The sequence below is a fragment of the Ischnura elegans genome, chromosome 4, assembly GCF_921293095.1.
Source record: "Ischnura elegans chromosome 4, ioIscEleg1.1, whole genome shotgun sequence".
NCBI classification, from domain to species: domain Eukaryota; kingdom Metazoa; phylum Arthropoda; class Insecta; order Odonata; family Coenagrionidae; genus Ischnura; species Ischnura elegans.
In genome coordinates, this window is record NC_060249.1 from 48416217 (window position 1) to 48435745 (window position 19529).

At 40.1% G+C, this 19529-nt stretch overlaps 1 protein-coding gene across 2 annotated transcripts in view; it reads left to right on the forward strand.

Annotated features, from left to right (window-relative positions):
• Window positions 1-15831: 15831 nt before the first annotated feature.
• LOC124157407 overlaps window positions 15832-19529 on the forward strand; it is a 55408-nt gene continuing 51710 nt past the window's right edge. Inside the window, exon 1 of one of the 2 annotated variants that reach the window (XM_046532094.1) lies at window positions 15832-16572. The gene's annotated coding sequence lies outside the window, so the exon portion shown is untranslated. The remainder of the gene's footprint in view (window positions 16573-19529) is intronic. The other variant, XM_046532095.1, reaches the window with a different exon arrangement.

Below are 19529 nucleotides of genomic sequence, written 5' to 3' on the forward strand. Positions count from 1 at the left end.
CACCATCCAATCACGTGGAAAAAATTGCAAAAAAAATACCACGAATGGTAACAATCTTGTAGAAATTTCAAACAAAATATGAAGTGGGGAACATTTATAATCACGGAAATCAAGGAAAAACTAGAATTATTAATTGTTTCGTTAACATTTCTTCAATTTTTTTTGTTTTTCTTGGTTGAACCCTAGGGCGGGCTCGCGGGGATACTGTCCTGGGCCGAGGGCTGGAAGCGTTAGCTTATCACCTCTGCACCGCAGAAGGAGGAGGACAGGAAGGAGAAAGGAATGAGCCGCCGCTGCGATAGGAGCCCGACGACGCCTCCTGAGACAGGATAGGGAAGGAAGGGAAGGGACGAGGAATCCCGCACCGTTACAGAGGCGGGCGGGTCCTACCACTAGCGAAACCTGGAAAAACCATTTCTGTGCCAGCGATTTTGGAGGATTATCCTATGAGGAAGAATAATCCAACGATCAAATCGCTAGATGCTGGCTGATGGCAAAGAATATGAGGGTTCAAGGTGAATCCTTCAGGGATACAACGCACCGGGGCCGGGAACCAAGCCCGTGGCTTATACGCCCGATCACCCGGAGAGGGGCTGGAGAGGAAGGGAAAAGGAAAGAGGCGCCGCCGCGATGGGAGCCCGACGACGCCTCTGGGGTAGGATAGGTTTGGAAGGGATGGGACGGGGAATTACACTTCAACGCTATAGAAGCGAATAAGGCCCACTAAATAGCGAAACCAAGCAAAGCTATTAATGTTCTAACGATTTTGGAGGATCATTCTATGAGGAAGAATAATCCAACGATCAAATCGTTAGATAAAAGCTTAGCTTAGCTTTATGCTGTTATAGCTGATGGCAGTAGGAACCAAAATTACCAATGATGTTAAGGGCGAAAACGCACCATTTTTAAACCACAGAAACTTTGAGACAAGCGCTCCGATTGGCCGCGAGTTTTCACTGTCGACGGATGCCCCGGACGAAGGCAAAGAATGTAATCAAAACATTTCAAGTCATGAGTTGTCGGAGAGTGTGGCTCCGACCAGGGGCGGAGTGGCCAGGTCGCCGAGGGCCCTGAGCTTAAGGGGCCCCCACAAAGCTCGCCTCTATCGTGAAGCGTAAATGAAAGGTGTAATAAAAAATACTCGTATCACTTGAACAAAAGTTTTTTTGCAATCATAAAATTCTTCGTTGCCAGCCGTTGCTTTATTCAGAACATACGCAATGTAAAAAGATAATATAAATAATAATAAAATAAATGTATTGGAAGATAAAGGAGAATCTGATGCTCTTTTTGAAATGGTTATTCGACAAGGCTATTTAAGTGGATTTTTTTTATTTCGGCGCAGTTTCAAGGGAAAAATTTAGTAAGTAATAGATATTAGAACCATCATACATTTTTTATTGCGTTATCTATGAGATTCTCACTTTTCATTGAATTTTCTCTGACGAAATTGCTATTTATATTAACTTTAATCTGGTTTTTAAGAGCCAGAACAGGGTAAGGGGGGGGGGCAGCCGAGGGCCCCCTATCACCCCAGACCGCAAAGTTTCGAGAAAGTTTCCGTGGTTTAAAAATGGTGCGTTTTTGGCGTAAAAATCATCAGTCAATTTGGTTCCTATTGGCGTCGGCTATCCAGGGTTAAAATTTTCTGTCATAATTTTCTTCGCCCTGTATTTTATTCGAGGTCTTCTTTTTCCGTCATTACCATCTACCTGTCCCTGCGCGACTGTCTTCATCAGTCCATAATTTCTCAAGATCAAGGCCAATGAGGTTTTTCCGTCTTCTTGTTACGATTTTCATGATGCTTCTCTTCTCTCCTACTCTTCTTAGGGCTTCCTCATCCCTTACCCGGTCGATCCATTTGATGCTCATCATTCTCCTGTAGGATCACATTTCTAAGGCCTCTACCCTTGAATTCTCCGCTTCTGTCATTTTCCATGCCTCTATTCCGTGCAGAAGAAATGTCGCTCTTACTTCTATGTTTGAATTTCCCGCTAGGAGTAGATCTTTCTTTTGGTGGAATTCTCTCTTCGCCTGGGCTAATCTGCTGATAATTTATTTATTGCTTCCCCCATCGTTAGTTACCCTGCTCACCAAATAACAGATTTCATCCACTTCTACCATTTTTTGTACTGCTTAGGTCTGGTAAAAGCCCTATCATTGCTAGGAGATGGCAAAAAAAGTCTAATTTTAATTAAAAGTCAATAACTCATACCACTTCTTTCTTACAGAGCGCGACCCGGGTTTAAATGAATTATCATCATCTTCAGGATAATTCATAATAATTGATAATTCATTGAAACCCGGGTCGCGCTCTGTAAAAAAGAAGAGGTATAAGTAATTGTGTGAAATCCAGGAAAACTTATAATGGAATACCACAGAGTTAATCAAGAGTTAGTGAATTTTCTTAGTGCTTAGCACTTAATCAAATGACTACGGCAGTGCGCGTGCCTAAAATATCTTTCTAATTTTCACGTTAATTCAAAATCGACCGGACCTCGGGCGATCCTAAGGATAATTGATTTCCATAAATCGGCCTTTCTATTAAAAACCGTCAGTCGCGTCACATTGTGGAACGCATTTTGTAATGTAACAGAGGCCATTTAGTAATGGATAAAGAAAATACATTACAGCGGAAAAAGTTTGTTTTGACTACAATATATGTTCCGTTCCACAAGGTGATGCGACTGACGGTTTTTAATAGAAAGGCCGATTTATAGAAATTAATTATCCTTATGAATCGCCCGAGGTCCGGTCGATTTTGAATTAACGTGAAAATTAGAAAGATATTTCAGGCACGCGCATTGCCGTAGTCTTTTGATTAAGTGCTCACTTTCCGCGCGGAAGACTTCTTAAGCAGTCAAGCCACCTCCCAGCCCATGTTGAATGACTGCTTACACAGTCATGGTGCCTATGACAGTTCTACCGATTACCCCACCGTGTTGCCGGTCCATCGTCATCAATTGAACCCCTATAGCGTCCGTAAGAAAGCAGTCGTTCTTGGATACGTCACTTTTTCTTTGTTATAAACTTTAAAATTTTGAAGGAAAACATTTCTCTGCAAATTTCAATGGGCTCCTAAATACTCGGTTCTTCAATTTTGAATTCTGTGAGTATTTCTTAATTGCGAATTGTAATGCTATTAATATAAGTTCCTCATTAAAATTGAAATAATCATTTTTAAACATACTACAAACATTGTGCATTAGAGTCCATTGTAATTAGAGTCGGCCTAAAAATCTTTCTTGGTTGCTCATAAATTTTTTAGTGATCAAAATCAATAATATTTCGCTTTATAAACCTAAAATAAAAATAAAACTTTATAGCAAACATCAGCTGGAATTAACTATTTGTGTTGCGGGTTGCCTAAGTAATCGTATAAGCTATGGCGAATGACTGCATGAGAAGTCAAATATTTTTTTAAGAAAAAAGTTTTTTCTCGTAAAAATATGATACTGCAACATAATTTTACAGTAATCAGTCTTATAAACATGAAATTAGCGAAATAATAGATTCGCCATTGAACTTGAACTCCACACACATTTACACCCGCACTGAAAGTGTTAAAAATGACAATATCAGATTTAAAAACGAACTTATATTAATAGCATTACAATTCGCAATTAAAAAGTGCTCACAAAATTAAAATTGAAAAACGGAGCATTTAGGAATCCACTGAAAATTGCAGGGAAATATTTCCTTCAAAATTTTAAAGCGTGTAACAAAAAAAGTGATGAATCCAAGAACGACTGCTTCCTTAACGACGCTAGGGGTTTAATTGATGACGTTGGACCGTCAACACGGTGGGGGAAGCAAAAGAACTGTCATAGGCCCCATGACAGTATAAGCAGTCATTCGCCTCGGGCTGGGAGGGGGCTTGACTGCTTAAAGATGGCCTCCGGCCGCGGCGGCGAAGCGTCCGTCACTAGCGCCGGGCGTTAGATAGCGGATTATTAATATTCCCCGAGGAAACAACAACTTCCCTGTTTATTGGAATCCGTCGTTATGAGCAAATCACACTCAGCCTTTTTTCCTCCTTCAAAAAGCCCGAAATTGAATCCCCGTAATCGCGGTGATTTTTCTCAATTCCCTTCTTTTAAGGACCTTCTTTCGCGTTTAAAATTAAATTTGTACCTATTATTAGCAATAGAAATTAGCGCACAAATCATTTTGCTCGACTTCCTCCACCTAACAACCTTCTCCTGTACTATTTTAAAGCACGAAATTTCGAAATATCTGGTATCTCTGAAACGTCGGCTAATGATATCATTTCTGGCGTAAAATCAGGTAATTAAAAAAGGGATCGAGTGATTTTTTTGCGTCAGTTCATTACCGCCAAAATTTGTAATTATATTTAATAAAATCGTAAATATACAGGGGTTAGCTGATGAAAAGAATTGAGTAGAGAGCAGCGTAAAACTAAGATCGTTGACTGATGATGCTCATGAACTTTGCTTGAAAGAATGAAATGCTTTATAACAATATTAGCTGACAATGCAAACTTGTTTTGCCATAAAAATTATTTCTCGTGAATATTTTGGTAGTCAAAGAAAAAATTACCAAGTTATTGTGAGTGGGGATGTCGTATATGACTGAAAGAGGAATGGCGCGCTGTGAACGATCTTCTATATTATTTCTACTGTATAGATACCTTTTTCTCAACTTATACGCAACCAAACTCTACAAATGAGGTACCAAAATGCACAGAATTTATCAGAGAACATGCGACGGCATATCTTACTTCCTAAATATTGCTATTGTTTCCTAAAATTGGTTTTTTTATAATAAAAAAAAAACAAAAACCGGTAAATATTCCTGACGTTAACGGCGCACAAACTGATTCATTTGTTCATTTACAACAATATCTCGCATTCTTTAAATAACTTTTATCAAAATGCGGCTGATTCCACATTCAAGTCCCCTGTTGATACGTAAATATGAGTCATCATGTGCGTTTAACAGAGGATAGTGTAATTACTTCCAATGTTGTGTTTAAAGAGGTCATCTGACCTCAATTTGTACATGAACATTCCAATTAAATTTAGGAATAGGAATTTGGGTGATAAACTCCCCCAGAGCTCAGAGAAATTTTTAAGTTTAATCTATTTTACTTATTTGGATCGGTATTACTTATAAAATAGTGTTAGGATATATCAAATATCCCAAAATGCACAGAATTTATCGGAGAACATGCGACGGCATATCTTACTTCGTAAATATTGCTATTGTTCCTAAAATTGGTTTTTTTATAATAAAAAAAAACAAAAACCGGTAAATATTCCTGACGTTAACGGCGCAAAAACTGATAAATTTTTATTTTATTTTATTTTTATTTTATTCTCAAACCACCGGATACAGCTCTTATTGGCCATTTTACACCGGGGTGTTCAACAAATGTAACAAGTAAACGTACACAAACGACCATGCCCTGGACCGGGGAAACCTACCCAGGCGGGACTCGAACCCGCGACCTCTTGTTTGGCAGGCGAGAACGTTACCCCGCCGCCACCGAGGCCGGCAAAACAAATATTGTTGCAAATTTGTTCATTTGCAACAATATCTCTTATTCTTTAAATAACTTTTATCAAAATGCGGCTGATTCCACATTCGAGTCTCCTGTTGATACGTAACTATGAGTCATCATGTGCGTTTAACAGAGGATAGTGTAATTACTTCCAATGTTGTGTTTAAAGAGGTCCTGTGACCTCAATTTGTACATGAACATTTCAATTAAATTTGTACATAAGACCCTGCCTTTTTTTCTACATTTTAAAATTAGAAACGCGCCTATCCCTCTGTGGACCTACATTGAAAAGAGCGGGGGAAGCCCGCTGGGAGCGGGCGCAGCGCGCTCATCACGACTTATAAGAATAACAAAACACCGGGATACCGACGTAAGGCTCGGCGCAGAAACCCCGGCGACAAAACCGCCTGAGGACACAAGGCCCGGTGACAAAACCCCCTGAGCAAGGGCGTTCCCAGGATCAAAACTAAGAGGGGGGGGGGCAAACCATGGATGTTCAAGTTGTAGGTAAGATTTAAGCATGGAAAAGGAGAATGAAATCAATATTTTAAGGAAGCTGTAACAGCCGTTTATTAGTTTCTAAACTTAATTGCTTGAAAAAATATTATTTTCCTTAAAGACATTTGCGATTTTTGCTTCTGGGGGGGGGAAGGCAGCTGCCCCCTCCTGTCCCTCGATGGGTACGCCCATGCCCCTGAGGACATAAGGCCACAGGGAGTTTTTCCCGGGCGTTTTGACTCAGGGCCTTCGTCACCGGGGATTTTAGGAGAGGACCTTTTAACTGCGACACCAAAACACCTAACATTCACTTTTTGAATTCATTGCATGTTTATTACATAATCAATAAATTTTAAACTGAATCCCTTTCACAAATTATGACAATTAAAAAATCATTATCAGTCTCCCTGGGCAATGGAGTGTACGATATTTTTTGTGAGTCTATCTTTAGCGTACACAAACATAATAGATGGTTTACCCCCGCGAGAACATGCCACGTATGATTGACCATGTGAAAAACACGGTTTGCCTAAATCGAACTCACTAACAGGCATCGTTTGGCCTTCGGACTTGTTGATATTCATTGCGAATGCCAATGTGATTGTAAATTGAACTCGTTTGAATTAAATTGGCTTAGCCAATTGAATTGGGTTAGCCCCGACCATGGTTACAAAACGAGGTGTGAACGCAAGTTCCCGTTAACCGTGGTTGGGATTCTGACCACCGTTTTCCGACCATGGTTGGCGGTAGTTCATGCGTGTGTGAACGCAAGTTGGTTAAAAGCTGGTTAGAAAAAGAAGAAGGCGAAGCAGCAACGAAGTGGGATAGGAGGAAAGAAAACAGAAAATAAAGTTTCGAAGAGGAGACGGCCGTTATTGTTGAATTATATTCGTCAGAATTAATTCAAAGGAAAGTGCTATTGATTCATTCCGTAATGTGTTGTATAGTATGAGATTTTAAACCTGAAGTTATGCGATATACTTTATAGTTCGTAGTGAATTAGCTATTAGCTCGTATTGTATTGTTACGGACAGATTGAATAATCTATATTAATATTTTGCTAGAATTAAGTAAAATGTGCGAAACTACCATAATAAAAATCCGAAGGTCACAATGATTTTAATGTTTTGGTAAGAGTTCTTTATCCCAGTTTGAAAAAGATCACTTATGTTCATCCTTGAACAAAAGTTCTTCCCATATCAATATAAAGTATCAGGCTAACGGCTAGTCAGATGTAACGATAGAAAATAAATTTAGAAACGTCGGGTGATACCACATATCGCAAAAATTACCACGTTCTCTCTCTTATTTCATAAGTTAAATTTCAACAATCGTCACATCTCTGCAAGTTATTTGTCCACATTTGAAGAAGAGGTAAAAGAGTTTTAATTTACGGTATAGCATCAGAGTGGATCATGTCCTTTGTCAAAGTCAGAAAACAATAATAGCTAAGAAAGTAATGCAGCGAAAAGTGTATCTCCATCCCAAATCACAAGTGTCTCAAATTGAGGCTCAAGTCTCAAGATTAGGTCCTCGATTTTCTTCACCTACATCAATGATTTGTCGACACATCCGAATCAAGGGCAAGTAGTAGTATATGTTGTTGATATCAACCTAATTATCAGCAATATTCGCTTTCATTCGTATTAAATAGAGCAGTAGAAGAATGCAAGCCACACTATGGATGAAATGATTAGTTGGACGAACACATTTGAATTACCTTCTACGTAGCAAGGAACAATGATTGTCGACGCTGGAATGCAATTTTTAATTCATAAGCAGCTCATAATATGCACATATGTTTAAATTCATCATCAATATCATTGCAATTAACACAAGAACTTTTCCCTGCACATTCTATATTTCCTTCCAACAAGTTATTCTGAGTTATTCGCTCTTGTCAATTCATTTTTCACGTGGAATTACTCTACCACTCATCAGATGTCGCCAGGGTCTAACCATGGTTGAGTGTGAACGCGCGTTGGTTCTGACGTCATCTTACGCTGGTTAAGAAAGATGGTAATGTGAACGGGGCATTACAGCGTTACGCAGATCGTAAGCGAATTAGGCTGGGAGCCGCTAGAACCACGGAGTCTGCGCGCTACGCTTAGATTGCTTGAACAATTGAGAATGGACATCTTTAAGAGCGACACGGAGATCATATTATTAGAGCCCCACTATATTTCCAGGTCCCACACAAGCGATAAATTAAGACAGATGTTTTGCCGAACGGATAGATATGGGAATTCGTTTTTTCCCCGAACAATAAATGACTTAAATAAATGTTAGTCGTAATTTCGCTGGAGCATTTCCCTTTTATGTGTAAATAGCTGGTGCCCTAAAAGCCGTTTTACACAGGACACGGAAATGCGCAGGTTAGAACTGTATTAATTTATAAAAGGGCGTCGAAATGCGTGAATGCACGAACGAAATTAGAACAGGAGCTATTTTGCCACCTCAAATCCACGCATTCTCGCATTAGTTCTTGCAATTCACGCTTTACACGACGCAATTTTGACTGCGCCTCCGTACACGCGTCAGATTGTGCAAGTACATGCCCCTTGTAAAACGGCCTCATCACCACCCTGCCACACGCCTTTTAGGCGGCTTACGGTGTAGTATGTAGATGTAGACCGTTGAAGTTTAGCCGAACGGATAGATATGGGAATTCGTTTTCCCCCGAACCATAAAGGACTTCAATAAATGCAATTCGTAATTATGTTTGAGCAGTTGCTTTTTACAATTAGTAACTTTTTAAGCAGCCAAGCGCACGGGTGCAAATTTATATGTATCAATCACGAAAAAAAACATTTGGTTAAGCCAGGATTCGAACCCGGATCTCCCGATAGCCGGTCAGGTATGCTACCAGTGGGTTAATGGCGTAACTACTATCGATGAAAAAAGGTAGGACGCTGAACATTAACCATTTGTATAAAATCCTGCCGAAGCTCCTTAGGGTAGCATCACATATCATTATACTCATTGTTTATTCCACTACAACAATGAATCATTAAATATTGTACCATCATTCACCATCTCGATTCTTTTCCACACCCACATTTCGTACGCCTCCAAATCTTTTTTCGTCCTTCTTCCATTGCGTTTGACGTTTCCTCACCGTAAAGGTACGTTTCCATGCACGCGTTTCAGGGCGAAGAGACGCGAAAAACGGTACCTTCAGCCAATCAGAAGCTCGGAATACTTCTCGTGAGTTCACGCGTCGCCGGAAGTTGAAATCCTCTCAACTTTCGACACGCGAAACACGTGAAATTCGTAAACATGGCCGCTTGCCTAAGTCTTGTCTCCGTTGATGAATTTATCCGACATTAGGGAGAAATATACTTGCGTATACAATTTTAGATACTACAGATTTACCGAAATAGAAATCTCAAATATAAAGCCTGGAAGGAGATGTGAGTATCTGATGAAATGGAAGGTAGGTAGAGCTTAAATTGCTGATGATTCTGAAAGGTTACGAATATTGAAGCTTGAGTAGTAATATCATAGTGTTTCACAGCGAAAGAGTAAGATGGAAGTCCCTGCGGGATAAATATCTCACCCTGTACCCACATCTCAAATATAAATCCTGGAGGGAGATGTGAGTATCCGCTGGAACGGAAAGCAAGGAGAACTTTAATTGCTGATGATTCTCAAAGGTTACTGTTGAAGCTTGAGTAGCAATATCATAGTGTTTCGCAGCGAAAGATAAAGATGTGTCGGTCAGAAGGAAGTCTCTACGTAACAATTATCACAACCTGTACCTATTGCAATTTGATTTGGGTATGAGAGTAATTTACTCCCAGAGAAATGGAAGAGTTATACATATTTGGGTTACATGATCCATAAAAGATAATTAGAACACTGCTACCGTGGAATTAGCAGGGTTCCCATTCTAACTACATTATAAAATTCACGGTTTTTTCCAGGTTTTCACGGTCATCAAATGTGTCATCAAATTCACGGTTTGTGGATAAGACATTTTAGGCAGAAATATTGATCACGCAACAATCATCGGCCGCACGTTAACTACAAATGTAACAAACGCAAAAGATGCCTTGAATGCAAACGCAGCAATGAAAGTGCTATCCGTCATGACGTCACCTATAGATAGCAAAATTAAGGCCCGGCTAGAGGGCGTGAGTGGGAAAATGGAGGGAGCAGGGTGGCAGGGAAGAGAAGAAGTGCCTGATTTTTTGCCAGGGTTAAAGCCTTCCGATCGCAGGCTAAAGGTCAATGTGCTGTCATGGCACGCCGACTAATAATTGCGCTTCGAATACACGTGTGCAGGTTAATGCGTGGGCAGTATCTGCACGTGACTCGGCATTGAAACATGATCTAAATATCGATTTTCCTTTTAATCTGTCCACAAGGGCGTACCCAGGATCAAAACTAGAGGGGGGGGGCAAGCTATGGTCTAGGGGGGGAGGGCAAGCTATGGTCTAGGGGAGAGGGCAAGCCAAGTTATGACATTAGTTTAAGAGATTATTCCGTTGAAAAAATAGATTTATTTTAGTTACATATCTTATACTAATACATATTATTTTTCATCGGTTTAAAGAAAATTTGTTGAAAATTTAACCTTAAGGCTATGAAGTTATTATATATCAAAACTAGTCAATAGTTTTAAAATTTTTTTTATTTCTCTCAGGCTTTGGGGTGGTTGGGATCTATCCCTTCATCCCCCCCATAGTTACGCCACTGGGCTCTTGACTAGCGTTTTCTACATACACATAAGCGACGATCGTCTCATAAATTTTTCCCATTCGATGAATTCTTTCTCAGCTAACGCATTTTTTTCCTCGTGGCTTTTATTCTTAGTTCCCATAAGGAAACAAAAACCAGTGATACCGTCACTTCCTTGAAAGCAAAAGTTCAATGTTCGAGTGAATCTTTTTAGAGCAGCTCCTATCATACCGGATGCCACTTTTGATAGCACTGGCTGGCCTCGAAATATATACGGAAAATGTAACATTAATGCCATGTGAGCCAACCTCCTCGGTGATCTTGGGAATCGAGCTGGTGTGGTATCTACAGTTTTGCCTTCCCAACCCATAGGCCAGGGTTCATATCCCGGCGTCGTCGAAGATTTTTAGGGAGATCCCGATTCCTGCTTTAGTGCTCTGTGGAGGGCAATAGGGTTGTTTCCTATTTTTTTTAATTGCCTAAATCGAAAGATTATTACTCCTGGAGTACGTATTTCACGCTTTTAGATTTTTAAATGACGATATCTATTTTTTGCGATAGAATGAAAAGTGAAAATTTTCAAGCGCGCGAAAACGCGACGGCTAATTGTGAATGCTGGGTAAAGCCCTCGTGACGTAATTCTGGTTCCGGCTGCCTGTGTGTGAAGCCACCTTGGTGCGAGGCTATGAGCCTGTACATAGCCAGTGGTTAGCCAGAAATTTCTTTCGGGGGTTTCAAAACCTGGGGGGAAAATTTTCGAAAAACAGGGTACTGAGTAATGGGTTTTAAACTAATTTTAACACTAGAAGAACCACAAGGAATAAGCAATTTCAGCTCTCCGCCATTGTGGAGCATGCATTTAGTGAACCCGGACACCAGATACTGTTTGACGAAGCAACAGTTGTTACAAAAGAAAATAGATTTTATCCCAGGCTAATAAAGGAGGCTATCGAAATATTCAAGACACCGGAAAACATGAATAGAGAAGACGGCTACCCTCTCCACAGCTCGTGGAAGAGGGTCATACGAGAGAAAAGAAGGTGGACAAATCATCATCCAGCATGAAAAGTTGGCGCCAAAAATGAACTATATAAGTCACCAAAAATTGAATCCCGACATCGACCTGAAGACGCCGGTTGGAATACCGGAGAAACTGTCGTCACAAAGAAAATCCACGCGGTGAAACCAAGAAACACGGAGACATAATTTTAACACTTTCCATAATCGAAAAACTTTATTTGTTAAAGAAATGCTTTGTAAATTCATGACTTTTCCATATTTTGCTTTCTTTCACGAAGGAAAATTATTGTTATTTAAGATTTAACACTTTCCTGGCTAAAAGAATGTATAAACTTTTCTCCGGATTTCTCGCGGGTAAGATTTTGTAAGAGCGCAGGCATTTAGAGTACCGACTCGTTACCCATTCTCACGGCTACTAATTGTGTTTATATATTTTGTGGGGGGTCCGAACCCCCTGGACCCCCTCCCTGGCTACGCCAGTGTACATAGCCAATCTATATAGGTATATCAAGTTTGTAGCGAGTCAGTCTGCCCGCATTATCCGCAGTCACACTTTAGGGCTTACCTCACTGCTATTAAGTGCTGCAGGGATGGGGTGCGTTCGACGCCTAATCTCTGCACGCACATTTCAGACTCGGTCTCAGCGCTGTGGCTCGATATAGCGTAAAGTTGCGGGAAAAAAACTTACAAAAACAGACCAAAAACAGCCTGCCCACTAACCGGGAGACAAACAGTGGCAAGGCACAATTAATTCTCCCCACAATTGCAGTGGTTTGCAAGTTTGCAAAACTCAAGCGAAGGAGACACAGCTCTAGGCACTAGAATGCCACAATTGATTCCATGACCCCAAATCCCCCTGTGACCATTTCTCGCTCCTGGGCCACGATTCTCGCGAGTGGGCCATGATTCTCATTACAAACAGCAATGTAGCGACCGGTGGTTCGCAAGGGCATATAGTTTTATTTTATTTTTTAATAGATAATTAATATTGGAAAATTCTGCTCTTCTTATATTTTGATATCTGTCCCATGCAGCAACTTTCACATTCAAGGCATGGTATTTTATATATGGCCTTACATTTAAGATGTTTAGCGGTTTCTGATTTCATTTTTGTGTAAAGATCCTTGTTGTGAATTTTAATCGATATTGAAGCAGTACTAGCTCCATGTAGCACCAAGTGACCAATGATATGATATATCAACTACGGCGGATCCATGATTTTTGGGGGGGGGGGGGGGCACGAGGATCTGACAGGCAAACGGTCTTCTCAGATTCCAGATTAAAAACGACATACAACAATTACTATATGACATATTATACTTATTTTAATATGAAAGTTATTAACATGAAATTAAATGATTTAGGCTCCGTAAAACACAAAATAAAACGAACTTAATGATAACCGTGTTAAAAATCCTATTTTTTAAGCATCTGGGGGGGCACGTACCTAAAATAAATCCGCATTAAATCCGCCTATCCGCTGCGCCGCCTCGCCTCGCCGGAATTTCTGTTGTTTTTCCAGCCTTTATATCAACTCACCAACCTGTCTGTTTGTCTGGTACAAATCTTGTAACTCAAATTTGACTCACTTCCTGTGAAGCAAAAACGCTGAAATTTTGCACACTTCTTCATTTCCGATGACAATACATGAAAATATAACTTTTTCTCTCCAACCCCCCTTTAACCACCCCCCAGTCAACCTATAGCCCCCCAAAACATGTTTTTGATCTAAGAAGTTCCAAATGGTCGATTTTCGTGTTTTGCGACCACAGTAAAAGTTATCCACCATAAAATTAGCTAATTATGATCTTCATATATTTATTAACAATTGTAAGGTTTTGTAAATGTTTGAATATTGTTTTACCGTTACATAAAACGTACGGGGTGGCATTTTTAACATAGGGGGGTGGCATTTTTAACATAGGGGTAGGCATTTAAAAGCATAGGGGTGGCATTTTGAAACATAGGGGGCTTACCATTCACTGAAAATTTAATAAATATAGTGACTTTTTTAATACGTCACTTTTGGTTTTTCGGGGTCACTGAGTTTTTTTGCTTTGTGTCATATATAAACGTTGCTCATCCCCTGTAATCTAAATATAAAGGCTGGTTTTTAAAAAATTTTTTTTTATAAGAGCTTATTGTATTATCTACACTAGTTCCAGCCGTTTTGGCTGTCTACATTGGGTTTCTAATATTTTCGTTTCGGGTAAATTTTATCATGTTTGTTTACAGCTGTGCAGGTAGAAAACTATTTAGGGGAGAGGGATATGGGTGGGGAGGAATGGGGAATTAGGTGTTCTGTGCTTTTTCGTTGCGTCCGGTGCGTAATTAGAGATTAATGATTTTTTTCATTTTCAGTCCGAGAGAGTGAGTTTCTAAATGAGATTAAAGTTTCTTCAAGTTCATGAAGTATCGGTGTTTATACGTAATATACACGCATTAATTGATGCGCCGAAGGCGCGTTCCTGCTGTCCCGGTGAAACCAGTTCACCCTAACCAGCCAGATAACATTTGTACAATTTTTTGGCGCATTTGTTTATGTTGTGGGGGTAGTGTTTTGTTTGTGTTAGCAGAAACTTATAACTATTCATATTAATTTTAGGATAGCATAAACATTTTTGTTAAATTGACAATATGATTAATTACATTTTGAATTAGGGTTACATTGGAGTATTGATTACAATTTAATAATCTTAATGATACATTTTTTTGTTGATATAATTTTCTGTTATAATTCTTTTTACTATTTTTCTCCATTCATTTTTGTTTATTTCGCTATGTTTTTTTTTCAACCATTTTTTTATGCTTTCTTGTCTTTTTTTATCATTTCTTTTTTTTTCATTGTTTTTTCCATTTTTTTTCTTTTCATTTGTTTTTTAAGCATTTGTTTTTTTTACATTCATATCTATTTGAACACTTTGTATTAGGGAATAGACAATTGTAATACCTTCTTACAATGAGACATTTATAGTACCTTTAACGAAAGTGACTATATCTACAAGAAAGAAAGACATAGGAAAGACTCATAGACGAGTTATTTGTTGAGGCAGTTTGTATGTGGTGGGGATTAAGTCCCTGTGGATGTCTTTGTTTCTGATGAACCAAGGAGCAGCGGCAATCTTTCGGATGAGAACGTTCTCAGTTTTCTGTATTTTACACAGATGAGTTTTGGAAGCCATCAGCCGGACGGGTGACGCGTAAGTAAGTAAAGGTTTAAGCATCGTCTTACAGAGGATGACTTTGGTTTTCAGAGACAGCTTAGACTTTTTCTGTAGCAGTGGACCTAGGGCAGCTGCTGCGGCTTTGGCCTTGGCTGTTGAGCTGGTGATGTGATGATTCCATATGAGTTTTATTTTCTAAATCTAGGACGACTCCTAGGATCTTGGCGGTTTCTTTGCTTTTAATTTCTTTATTTCCATAGTAAAAGGGATTTCCAATTCCGGCTATTGGCCTAAGACTGAAGGTCATGTGGATGCATTTATTGGGATTTGCGGTGAGTTTCCATGTATCAGCCCATTCTTCGTATGCGTCATACTGCCGCTGGAGGAGTTCTGCAGTTGTTTTTTGGGTTTGAACCTTGGGCGATGAAGGTGGTGTGTTTCAGCATAAAGAAGAGCTTCAGTGCCGGGAATTAAGGGAAGGTCATTTACAAACAGGTTGAAAAAGGTGGGAGAAAGGATGGCACCTTGCGACACACCAGAGGCAATAGGGAAGGTTTTGGAATATCTGCCGCGAAACCTCCCTTTAATTTTAATTCCATTAACCTTCCATCACCACTAAAGAATTCTACTGGAAGTTCTCAGTTCCCAGTTTTCGCCTAGCAAGTTTGCAGAGCACTGCTATTCTAAATTTACAAAATGCCTGATAGTACTTTTTTATCAGCTGTGAATTTTGCAAATCGAAATTTGCGAATCCATTGAAAATGTGCAGCGTGACAAAACGTTCTGCGGACGAGTGGACAATCATCATCTACTGTACAACATCCACGATCGTGTGAAACAGGCTCGATTCCCCTCTAGCGGGAAGGGAGGGAGGGAGGATAAGCCACCAGTCGCCGCCGCGTCACTCACTGCACACTCCCCGCGCTTCGGGGAAAAATTGAACCATTCACCAACGCGCGTCAGAGTTCCACGGAGTTCCACAGCGCTCAGTCTCACAGCCGCGCCCGAGAGCTCCGCATCCCGTCTGATTAAGAGTGCCGTTTTCCGTGTGCAATAACGATAAAGCCCTGTTAACAGCAACTAAGCTTGGATAATTAGTTCACTTATTATGTCCTAGGTCGGCGATAAGTGAAAAAAATCACCGCTCACCCGACCCAGACCCGGTATTGAATTCGCTTTTTTTATTAATACTCAATTATCCGCTTTAAGACGACTTCGATAGTTTATTCGGATGTCGACTGACGATCCCATCTCCCCTGCATCAGGCCAATTTTAAGAGATACCTGTTCTTTTCACAACCAATGACAATTCCAAGTTTAGTTACGCCGCCTCTAAGTATTTGTGACCCGCCAGAAGCTTTTGTGTGAGTTACAACTCCGTAGTTACGCTAAATTAAGCGCAGTTGTTTTGAATGGGCTTAATAAACGAGCTTAAATTCAAGGTCGTTGGTTCCTGGCGACCACTTTCGTAACCCAGTGGCCGCATTGTCGCGGTTGGCCCTTCCGGCCGTTGTGAAAAGTTCATGTTTCGTGATGTGGTTGACAACCCCATAGTGAGGGTTGATAAGATTTGAGTGTTTGGTTCTGCGCATGTGTAGGCCAAGGTTGAAGATCTGAAACCACGTGGTGCCTCCTTCTTGCGTCGGGGATGACCGCTGATTGGCTGCAATTTTGAACCGTGTTGGTGAGTTTGTTGATTTAGTGCAACGCTTTTGTTCTCATGCAATTTCGAATTCGTGTCGGAGAAGAAATCTCAGGAAATGATTTAAACCCATTTTAAGGACATATTTCGCCATGAATGAAAAGAATTTTGCAGGGTCCACCTAGAGACTATTTTAAAACTACAATTAACAATTTAATGACTGTTTTATTATTCATTAATTATTATCTAATACACACTACACGACACGCTTCGAAATCGTCACAGACGATGATATGTTTTATGTGCAGTGTGTAGCTTTTAAAAAGAACTGGCAAAATGTCTTTCATTCGTTAGGAAATGTTTCCATTGTGTCTCAACTGAAACAAGCGAATCTATTTTTAAAAAAAGTTTCCAGATTTCAAGAATTGGTAGTTTTACGAAGTCACGTGACTTCAACGTTGGCTCAATTGGACTTCTTTCGTCGTCCATGCTTAACTTAATGAAAATTGGCTACTTCATTAAAAAGTGACCTACGGGTGTATGCCGCGTGTTATATCGGATTTTGCCTCCATGTTTGCCATGAAGAAGTGACCAGCAGTCGGTCACGAAACGTCGCGGGGCAAAATCCGATATACCACGCAGCTTACACCCGTATGTCACTTTTTAATCATGACGAGCCACGAAAGCTTTAATCAAGAAAACTAGGTATTTCATTTGGATCTTGCTGCGGCCAACCTATCTCCTTAATATACATGCACCGTGAAGTTACGTTTACACTGAGTAGCATGTTATATAAACATATTATATGTAACAAGTTACCTGTAATATTTGTTATATGTAACATTTATTTTATAACAAGAGTCCAGCGGAGTCAAAAATGCACAAATAACAAGTTACAGATTCAACCCTAGCCTACTCATCAACTGGCTATCAGGGACGCCGACTTACGAAAAATATTGGGGGGGCCCAACCAGGGATCATGGCCCGGGAAATTTTATAGGTAGTGAGTTTTAAGTTTTTTAAGCATTTTAGAAGAGTCATATGACCAACATTAGAACCCTGATAATTCGAATATCGATATCTGGACACTCGGGGGAAAATCGACAAGCCTGACACATTTTTTCCTCGCACCCATAACGAATTTTTGAGGGGGCTAGGTCCCCCTCAAGCCCAATGGAGTCGGCGCCACTGCTGGCTATCCCCACTATGCGCCTCACCACTTTTCTATAGCATGTTACACATTTAACCACTTCGTGCGGGAAACCAAAAACTTGTTATACTACACGAATTTTTTATTTGTAACACAATGTTACATGTACCTTATTACACGGATTTGTAACCTTTTCGTAAAACATGTTATATGCAACTTGTTTATATAACATGTTACACAGTGTAAACGCACCTTATGGTTCGATCAAACTTTAGGCTACTTCTCAGACTCTTTAGAGCTCACTGATCTACCCTTGTTCGAAAACTAACGACAATAAACAGTGCACAATTTTTCTTTGCGGATTGATACAAAGTTTGGTGTCCACTTTTGAAAAACAGACACCAGCGTATGGTGGAATATGCTGAAGAATTTTTACGAGGTTGGATTTAATCTGTCTGATTTCCCATTAGTGGTCACACAGTTTTCATCCTCGTTCAACAGTAAAGAGAGCACAATTTTTTCCTCACGTTGTGATACAAAGTGCAATGGCCACTTTCGAAAAACAAACACTTGTGGAAAGCGGAATAGCCTATAAAAGTTTCACGCTTTGGATTTTTTGTCTGATTTCTTTTATTACTGGTCGCAATTTTTACATCCTCGTTCGAAAAGTGGCAACATTAAACAGAGCACAAATTGTTCCTTACTGAGTGAAGCAGGTTGTGATGTCCACTTTCGAAAAGCAGACACTAGCGGATGGCGGAATATTCGGAAGAAGTTTTACTAGGCTGGATTCTTTTGCGTGATTTTTTATTACTGGTCGCACTGTTTGTTCGAAAAGTTTGTTCACATCTTCGTTCGAAAAGTGATAACAGCAAACCGAGCATAAATTTTTCTTTGCGCATCGAAGCGAAGTGTGATGTCCACTTTCGAAAAACAGTCGTAAGCAGTTATTGTGTTGTTACAGCAGTTACAATTGTATGCATCGCCAGTGAAAATGCAACTTTATAAATATCTATGAATCAATTATTCCACATTTTCATCGCACTATTCGACAGTCGCCATGTGGTCTCCGAACCATGGTTGTGTGGCGCCGACTCCATGAGGCCCTAGTGGGCTCGAGCAACGCCACATAATTAGGTGGCGTTGGGTCGAGCCCCCTCAAAAATCGTTATGGGGGTGAGGAAAAAATGTGTCAGGCTTGTCGAATTTCCTCAGTGTCCAGTAATTGAGAGTCGAGTTTTCAGGGTTCTTATTTTCATCATATGACTTCTAAAATGCTTTAAAAAACTTTAAAACTCACTCTTTATAAAATTTCCAGGGGCAAGACCCTCGCTATGGGCTCCCCCAATATTTTTATAACTCGGCAAACCTGGGGGGGTGTGCTTGAATCGCTCGAGATTAATTCCGATTCGTAACCAAGGAATCGCCCGGAAAATTTCGATACGGAATGTGTTTTGGTGTTCTTGAAACCTTCGAGATGTGATTTTGCTCGGGATCTGCTGATTCCGTGCCGGAATGAAAGCCGAGTGGTCGTAGTTGGGCGAGATTATAATTCCGTGTCGAAATCTTGAACAATATGACGGATGTTATGGTTTATTTGCGGTTAATGAGAGAATTAGAATAGGAAGAAGGTAAAGTTTTTGGAAGAAGGAGATACTTCAGGGAAACAGAGGATTCCTTCAATGTGAGCGACGGCGAATTCAAGAGCCTTTTTTGTCTCTCAAAGGTATTGACAAGAGATTTGATTGAATCTCTCACAGATGTCATTCCGGAGGAATATCCTCATCTTTTTCGGTAGAAACTAAGGCAGTTAACATTTTTTGCTGAAATCGTATCAGGGTAATGTGCC